The 10,000-nt window shown below is 40.8% G+C and overlaps 1 protein-coding gene across 1 annotated transcript in view; it reads right to left on the bottom strand.

The window, feature by feature from the left end:
• Positions 1 to 10,000, bottom strand: part of LOC121387055 — a 56,879-nt gene that overhangs the window by 26,544 nt on the left and 20,335 nt on the right. The window lies entirely within an intron of this gene.

Here is a 10,000-nt window from a genome sequence, read left to right as displayed (position 1 = left end):
ATAATTGCGACATATAGTCTTTAGTGTGAAGCATTTGATAATACAGACATATCTTAGGGGAAAACCTCTATATTTTGATATACCAGACGCAGGGCACCGGTTGGGATGAGAAAAAACTAAACAATTTTGACATATAGTTTTAGATAGGAAACCCGCTACATTTTGCCATAAGTAGCAAGGGATCTTTTGTATGCACCATCCCACAGCCAGAATGACACATACCACGGCCTTTGATATACCAGTTGTACTGCGTTGGCTGGAATGAGAAATACCCCAATTAGCCCACCAACAGGCTAAATAAATGAATGACACTGAATAAAATAATGTTTTAAGCTACGTTACACACGATTTTTTCATAAAATGAAACACTCAAATACATGTAGTATAAATTAAATTTAATATTTGAGAGGTTTTGAATAATGAAATATGCAAGTTACTTTATATATGCGATAAATATTTCCTGGAAAACAACCGGAGTGAATATGGAAAATAGGAAAAATACAGTACCAAAAATCGGTAAAAATCCACTCCCACAGTAACCGAGTGAAAGCTAAAACATTTATTTTGTTTAACGACAACACTAGAGCACATTGATTTATTTATCATCGACTATTGAATGTCAGACATTTTGTAATTTTGACATTTAATCTTAGACAGGAAAACCGCTACATTTTTCTATTAGTACTAAAATATAGAACGTGTAGACCGACCGATTCAGCCAAAAGACTAAAATATAGAACGTGTAGACCGACCGATTCAGCCAAAAGACTAAAATATAGAACGTGTAGACCGACCGATTCAGCCAAAAGACTAAAATATAGAACGTGTAGACCGACCGATTCAGCCAAAAGACTAAAATATAGAACGTGTAGACCGACCGATTCAGCCGAATTCAGCCAAAAGACTAAAATATAGAACGTGTAGACCGACCGATTCAGCCAAAAGACTAAAATATAGAACGTGTAGACCGACCGATTCAGCCAAAAGACTAAAATATAGAACGTGTAGACCGACCGATTCAGCCAAAAGACTAAAATATAGAACGTGTAGACCGACCGATTCAGCCAAAAGACTAAAATATAGAACGTGTAGACCGACCGATTCAGCCAAAAGACTAAAATATAGAACGTGTAGACCGACCGATTCAGCCAAAAGACTAAAATATAGAACGTGTAGACCGACCGATTCAGCCAAAAGACTAAAATATAGAACGTGTAGACCGACCGATTCAGCCAAAAGACTAAAATATAGAACGTGTAGACCGACCGATTCAGCCAAAAGACTAAAATATAGAACATGTAGACCGACCGATTCAGCCAAAAGACTAAAATATAGAACGTGTAGACCGACCGATTCAGCCAAAAGACTAAAATATAGAACGTGTAGACCGACCGATTCAGCCAAAAGACTAAAATATAGAACGTAGACCGACCGATTCAGCCAAAAGACTAAAATATAGAACGTGTAGACCGACCGATTCAGCCAAAAGACTAAAATATATAGAACCGACCGATTCAGCCAAAAGTGTAGACCGACCGATTCAGCCAAAAGACTAAAATATAGAACGTGTAGACCGACCGATTCAGCCAAAAGACTAAAATATAGAACGTGTAGACCGACCGATTCAGCCAAAAGACTAAAATATAGAACGTGTAGACCGACCGATTCAGCTAAAATATAGAACGTGTAGACCGACCGATTCAGCCAAAAGAACTGTAGACCGACCGATTCAGCTAAAATATAGAACGTGTAGACCGACCGATTCAGCCAAAAGACTAAAATATAGAACGTGTAGACCGACCGATTCAGCCAAAAGACTAAAATATAGAACGTGTAGACCGACCGATTCAGCCAAAAGACTAAAATATATAGAACGTGTAGACCGACCGATTCAGCCAAAAGACTAAAATATAGAACGTGTAGACCGACCGAAAATATCGTGTAGACCGACCGATTCAGCCAAAAGACTAAAATATAGAACGTGTAGACCGACCGATTCAGCTAAAATATAGAACGTGTAGACCGACCGATTCAGCCAAAAGACTAAAATATAGAACGTGTAGACCGACCGATTCAGCCAAAAGACTAAAATATAGAACGTGTAGACCGACCGATTCAGCCAAAAGACTAAAATATAGAACGTGTAGACCGACCGATTCAGCCAAAAGACTAAAATATAGAACGTGTAGACCGACCGATTCAGCCAAAAGACTAAAATATAGAACGTGTAGACCGACCGATTCAGCCAAAAGACTAAAATATAGAACGTGTAGACCGACCGATTCAGCCAAAAGACTAAAATATAGAACGTGTAGACCGACCGATTCAGCCAAAAGACTAAAATATAGAACGTGTAGACCGACCGATTCAGCCAAAAGACTAAAATATAGAACGTGTAGACCGACCGATTCAGCCAAAAGACTAAAATATAGAACGTGTAGACCGACCGATTCAGCCAAAAGACTAAAATATAGAACATGTAGACAAAAGACTAAAATATAGAATGTGTAGACCGACCGATTCAGCCAAAAGACTAAAATATAGAACGTGTAGACCGACCGATTCAGCCAGACTAAAATATAGAACGTGTAGACCGATTCAGCCAAAAGACTAAAATATAGAACGTGTAGACCGACCGATTCAGCCAAAAGACTAAAATATAGAACGTGTAGACCGACCGATTCAGCCAAAAGACTAAAATATAGAACGTGTAGACCGACCGATTCAGCCAAAAGACTAAAATATAGAACGTGTAGACCGACCGATTCAGCCAAAAGACTAAAATATAGAACGTGTAGACCGACCGATTCAGCCAAAAGACTAAAATATAGAACGTGTAGACCGACCGATTCAGCCAAAAGACTAAAATATAGAACGTGTAGACCGACCGATTCAGCCAAAAGACTAAAATATAGAACGTGTAGACCGACCGATTCAGCCAAAAGACTAAAATATAGAACGTGTAGACCGACCGATTCAGCCAAAAGACTAAAATATAGAACGTGTAGACCGACCGATTCAGCCAAAAGACTAAAATATAGAACGTCACCGACCGATTCAGCCAAAAGACTAAAATATAGAACATGTAGACAAAAGAGCTAAAATATAGAACGTGTAGACCGACCGATTCAGCCAAAAGACTAAAATATAGAACGTGTAGACCGACCGATTCAGCCAAAAGACTAAAATATAGAACGTGTAGACCGACCGATTCAGCCAAAAGACTAAAATATAGAACGTGTAGACCGACCGATTCAGCCAAAAGACTAAAATATAGAACGTGTAGACCGACCGATTCAGGCTAAAATATAGAACGTGTAGACCGACCGATTCAGCTAAAATATAGAACGTGTAGACCGACCGATTCAGCCAAAAGACTAAAATATAGAACGTGTAGACCGACCGATTCAGCCAAAAGACTAAAATATAGAACGTGTAGACCGACCGATTCAGCCAAAAGACTAAAATATAGAACGTGTAGACCGACCGATTCAGCCAAAAGACTAAAATATAGAACGTGTAGACCGACCGATTCAGCTAAAATATAGAACGTGTAGACCGACCGATTCAGCCAGCCAAAAGAAAAAATATAGAACGTGTAGACCGACCGATTCAGCCAAAAGACTAAAATATAGAACGTGTAGACCGACCGATTCAGCCAAAAGACTAAAATATAGAACGTGTAGACCGACCGATTCAGATTCAGCTAAAATATAGAACGTGTAGACCGACCGATTCAGCCAAAAGACTAAAATATAGAACGTGTAGACCGACCGATTCAGCCAAAAGACTAAAATATAGAACGTGTAGACCGACCGATTCAGCCAAAAGACTAAAATATAGAACGTGTAGACCGACCGATTCAGCCAAAAGAACATCTAGACCGACTGATTCAGCCAAGAGACTAAAATATAGAACGTGTAGACCGACCGATTCAGCCAAAAGACTAAAATATAGAACGTGTAGACCGACCGATTCAGCCAAAAGACTAAAATATAGAACGTGTAGACCGACCGATTCAGCCAAAAGACTAAAATATAGAACGTGTAGACCGACCGATTCAGCCAAAAGACTAAAATATAGAACGTGTAGACCGACCGATTCAGCCAAAAGACTAAAATATAGAACGTGTAGACCGACCGATTCAGCCAAAAGACTAAAATATAGAACGTGTAGACCGACCGATTCAGAACGTGTAGACCGACCGATTCAGCCAAAAGACTAAAATATAGAACGTGTAGACCGACCGATTCAGCCAAAAGACTAAAATATAGAACGTGTAGACCGACCGATTCAGCCAAAAGACTAAAATATAGAACGTGTAGACCGACCGATTCAGCCAAAAGACTAAATATAGAACGTGTAGACCGACCGATTCAGCCAAAAGACGACCGATTCAGCCAAAATATAGAACGACCGATTCAGCCAGAGACCGACCGATTCAGCCAAAAGACTAAAATATAGAACGTGTAGACCGACCGATTCAGCCAAAAGACTAAAATATAGAACGTGTAGACCGACTGATTCAGCCAAGAGACTAAAATATAGAACGTGTAGACCGACCGATTCAGCCAAAAGACTAAAATATAGAACGTGTAGACCGACCGATTCAGCCAAAAGACTAAAATATAGAACGTGTAGACCGACCGATTCAGCCAAAACCGATTCAAAAAGACTATAGAACGTGTAGACCGACCGATTCAGCCAAAAGACTAAAATATAGAACGTGTAGACCGACCGATTCAGCCAAAAGACTAAAATATAGAACGTGTAGACCGACCGATTCAGCCAAAAGACTAAAATATAGAACGTGTAGACCGACCGATTCAGCCAATTCAGCTAAAATATAGAACGTGTAGACCGACCGATTCAGCCAAAAGACTAAAATATAGAACGTGTAGACCGACCGATTCAGCCAAAAGACTAAAATATAGAACGTGTAGACCGACCGATTCAGCCAAAAGACTAAAATATAGAACGTGTAGACCGACCGATTCAGCCAAAAGACTAAAATATAGAACGTGTAGACCGACCGATTCAGCCAAAAGACTAAAATATAGAACGTGTAGACCGACCGATTCAGCCAAAAGAAACTAAATATAGAACGTGTAGACCGACCGATTCAGCCAAACCGACCGATTCAGCCAAAAGACTAAAATATAGAACGTGTAGACCGACCGATTCAGCCAAAAGACTAAAATATAGAACGTGTAGACCGACCGATTCAGCCAAAAGACTAAAATATAGAACGTGTAGACCGACCGATTCAGCCAATTCAGCTAAAATATAGAACGTGTAGACCGACCGATTCAGCCAAAAGACTAAAATATAGAACGTGTAGACCGACCGATTCAGCCAAAAGACTAAAATATAGAACGTGTAGACCGACCGATTCAGCCAAAAGACTAAAATATAGAACGTGTAGACCGACCGATTCAGCCAAAAGACTAAAATATAGAACGTGTAGACCGACCGATTCAGCCAAAAGACTAAAATATAGAACGTGTAGACCGACCGATTCAGCCAAAAGACTAAAATATAGAACGTGTAGACCGACCGATTCAGCCAAAAGACTAAAATATAGAACGTGTAGACCGACCGATTCAGCCAAAAGACTAAAATATAGAACGTGTAGACCGACCGATTCAGCCAAAAGACTAAAATATAGAACGTGTAGACCGACCGATTCAGCCAAAAGACTAAAATATAGAACGTGTAGACCGACCGATTCAGCCAAAAGACTAAAATATAGAACGTGTAGACCGACCGATTCAGCCAAAAGACTAAAATATAGAACGTGTAGACCGACCGATTCAGCCAAAAGACTAAAATATAGAACGTGTAGACCGACCGATTCAGCCAGACCGACCGATTCAGCCAAAAGACTAAAATATAGAACGTGTAGACCGACCGATTCAGCTAAAATATAAACGTATAGAACGTGTAGACCGACCGATTCAGCCAAAAGACTAAAATATAGAACGTGTAGACCGACCGATTCAGCCAAAAGACTAAAATATAGAACGTGTAGACCGACCGATTCAGCCAAAAGACTAAAATATAGAACGTGTAGACCGACCGATTCAGCCAAAAGACTAAAATATAGAACGTGTAGACCGACCGATTCAGCCAAAAGACTAAAATATAGAACGTGTAGACCGACCGATTCAGCCAAAAGACTAAAATATAGAACGTGTAGACCGACCGATTCAGCCAAAAGACTAAAATATAGAACGTGTAGACCGACCGATTCAGCCAAAAGACTAAAATATAGAACGTGTAGACCGACCGATTCAGCCAAAAGACTAAAATATAGAACGTGTAGACCGACCGATTCAGCCAAAAGACTAAAATATAGAACGTGTAGACCGACCGATTCAGCCAAAAGACTAAAATATAGAACGTGTAGACCGACCGATTCAGCCAAAAGACTAAAATATAGAACGTGTAGACCGACCGATTCAGCCAAAAGACTAAAATATAGAACGTGTAGACCGACCGATTCAGCTAAAATATAGAACGTGTAGACCGACCGATTCAGCCAAAAGACTAAAATATAGAACGTGTAGACCGACCGATTCAGCCAAAAGACTAAAATATAGAACGTGTAGACCGACCGATTCAGCCAAAAGACTAAAATATAGAACGTGTAGACCGACCGATTCAGCCAAAAGACTAAAATATAGAACGTGTAGACCGACCGATTCAGCCAAAAGACTAAAATATAGAACGTGTAGACCGACCGATTCAGCCAAAAGACTAAAATATAGAACGTGTAGACCGACCGATTCAGCTAAAATATAGAACGTGTAGACCGACCAATTCAGCCAAAAGACTAAAATATAGAACGTGTAGTACCGATTCCGAACGTGTAGACCGACCGATTCAGCCAAAAGACTAAAACGTATAGAACGTGTAGACCGACCGATTCAGCCAAAAGACTAAAATATAGAACGTGTAGACCGACCGATTCAGCCAAAAGACTAAAATATAGAACGTGTAGACCGACCGATTCAGCTAAAATATTGTAGACCGACCGATTCAGCCAAAAGACACAAAATATAGAACGTGTAAAATATAGAACGTGTAGACCGACCGATTCAGCCAAAAGACTAAAATATAGAACGTGTAGTAGACCGACCGATTCAGCCAAAAGACTAAAATATAGAACGTGTAGACCGACCGATTCAGCCAAAAGACTAAAATATAGAACGTGTAGACCGACCGATTCAGCCAAAAGACTAAAATATAGAACGTGTAGACCGACCGATTCAGCCAAAAGACTAAAATATAGAACGTGTAGACCGACCGATTCAGCTAAAATATAGAACGTGTAGACCGACCGATTCAGCCAAAAGACTAAAATATAGAACGTGTAGACCGACCGATTCAGCTAAAATATAGAACGTGTAGACCGACCGATTCAGCCAAAAGACTAAAATATAGAACGTGTAGACCGACCGATTCAGCCAAAAGACTAAAATATAGAACGTGTAGACCGACCGATTCAGCCAAAAGACTAAAATATAGAACGTGTAGACCGACCGATTCAGCCAAAAGACTAAAATATAGAACGTGTAGACCGACCGATTCAGCCAAAAGACTAAAATATAGAACGTGTAGACCGACCGATTCAGCCAAAAGACTAAAATATAGAACGTGTAGACCGACCGATTCAGCCAAAAGACTAAAATATAGAACATGTAGACAAAAGACTAAAATATAGAATGTGTAGACCGACCGATTCAGCCAAAAGACTAAAATATAGAACGTGTAGACCGACCGATTCAGCCAAAAGACTAAAATATAGAACGTGTAGACCGACCGATTCAGCCAAAAGACTAAAATATAGAACGTGTAGACCGACCGATTCAGCGATTCAGAACAAACCGATTCAGCCAAAAGACTAAAATATAGAACGTGTAGACCGACCGATTCAGCCAAAAGACGTGTAGACCGACCGATTCAGCCAAAAGACTAAAATATAGAACGTGTAGACCGACCGATTCAGCCAAAAGACTAAAATATAGAACGTGTAGACCGACCGATTCAGCCAAAAGACTAAAATATAGAACGTGTAGACCGACCGATTCAGCCAAAAGACTAAAATATAGAAGTGTAGACCAACCGATTCAGCCAAAAGACTAAAATATAGAACGTGTAGACCGACCGATTCAGCCAAAAGACTAAAATATAGAACGTGTAGACCGACCGATTCAGCCAAAAGACTAAAATATAGAACGTGTAGACCGACCGATTCAGCTAAAAGATAAAATATAGAACGTGTAGACCGACCGATTCAGCCAAAAGACTAAAATATAGAACGTGTAGACCGACCGATTCAGCCAAAAGACTAAAATATAGAACGTGTAGACCGACCGATTCAGCTAAAATATAGAACGTGTAGACCGACCGATTCAGCCAAAAGACTAAAATATAGAACGTGTAGACCGACCGATTCAGCCAAAAGACTAAAATATAGAACGTGTAGACCGACCGATTCAGCCAAAAGACTAAAATATAGAACGTGTAGACCGACCGATTCAGCCAAAAGACTAAAATATAGAACGTGTAGACCGACCGATTCAGCCAAAAGATAAAATATAGAACGACCGTTCACCGACCGAAAATATAGAACGTGTAGACCGACCGATTCAGCCAAAAGACTAAAATAGAAGAACGTGTAGACCGACCGATTCAGCCAAAAGACTAAAATATAGAACGTGTAGACCGACCGATTCAGCCAAAAGACTAAAATATAGAACGTGTAGACCGACCGATTCAGCCAAAAGACTAAAATATAGAACGTGTAGACCGACCGATTCAGCCAAAAGACTAAAATATAGAACGTGTAGACCGACCGATTCAGCCAAAAGACTAAAATATAGAACGTGTAGACCGACCGATTCAGCCAAAAGACTAAAATATAGAACGTGTAGACCGACCGATTCAGCCAAAAGACTAAAATATAGAACGTGTAGACCGACCGAACGTGTAGACCGACCGATTCAGCCAAAAACAATTTTGTAACGAAAATTTAGAATCGGGCAGTCCTAAATAAAATATATTTTAAATGTTTTAAAATATATTAATTAGCCCTCAAAATAGGGGTGGCAGGTGACTAGGAGGTTAGGCTTAGGGTTTTTTTAATACGGGGATATGTTTTACTTAGGGGCACCCATCGTATTGGGGACTTCGGTGTGGCCGAAACCGGGGAAGGCTCCGGGGGGGGGGGGGGGGGGGGCCAGTCCCCCGGACAAACCTAACACCCCTTACGGCCAAAACCGCCTACGCCTACCGCCCTAACCATCTTCCGGTGGAGTATCCCCCACCCACCCAGCACCCCCCCCCCCACCCAGCACCCCCCCCTGCCAACCCAACCGTCGTGCCCTCCAGTCTCGGTGCTCCCATCCTTAGGGGCACCCATCGTATTGGGGACTTCGGTGTGGCCGAAAGGGGGGGGGGGCTGTCCCTTACGGCCATTTCCTATTATAAAAAGAGGTTAAAAACATAAATAACTTATCATAAAAAACACATATTTAAAAGAGCACGCTGGTAACCTATTTAATTTAAAAAATAAACACCAAACTAAAAATTGAAACGATTTATACAATATATTTGACCGGCGAGAAGGGGGGTTGTTACTGCCAGATAACGCACCCCCAACTATCAGCTCGGAGTAATAAAACATTCATCCATCACCAACCATACATAATAATATAGACATTATAAAAATAGTTATAATAAAAGTATATACAGTTTAAAATTCGGTACATGTTTACAAATAAAATGAAACGCCTACTCCAAAGCCTGCCAGCGCGACAAAGACACGGAGGATTCCGAGAAGTGGAGCAAGGGGCGGTCAACGTCCTTCCAAATCCCTAAGGAGAAGATGCAACTAAAGTTTAAAGAGCAGTACTGACACGCCCAAGAGCAACCATCGAAGGAAAAGAACAGCACCATACACTGTCCAGCATGGCGGCAGGCGGCCGTCTTCCGC

Source organism: Gigantopelta aegis, chromosome 13, assembly GCF_016097555.1.
Source record: "Gigantopelta aegis isolate Gae_Host chromosome 13, Gae_host_genome, whole genome shotgun sequence".
Taxonomy (NCBI): domain Eukaryota; kingdom Metazoa; phylum Mollusca; class Gastropoda; order Neomphalida; family Peltospiridae; genus Gigantopelta; species Gigantopelta aegis.
The sequence above is the reverse complement of the archived record's forward strand: the minus strand, read 5'-3'. Positions and strand labels throughout refer to the sequence as shown.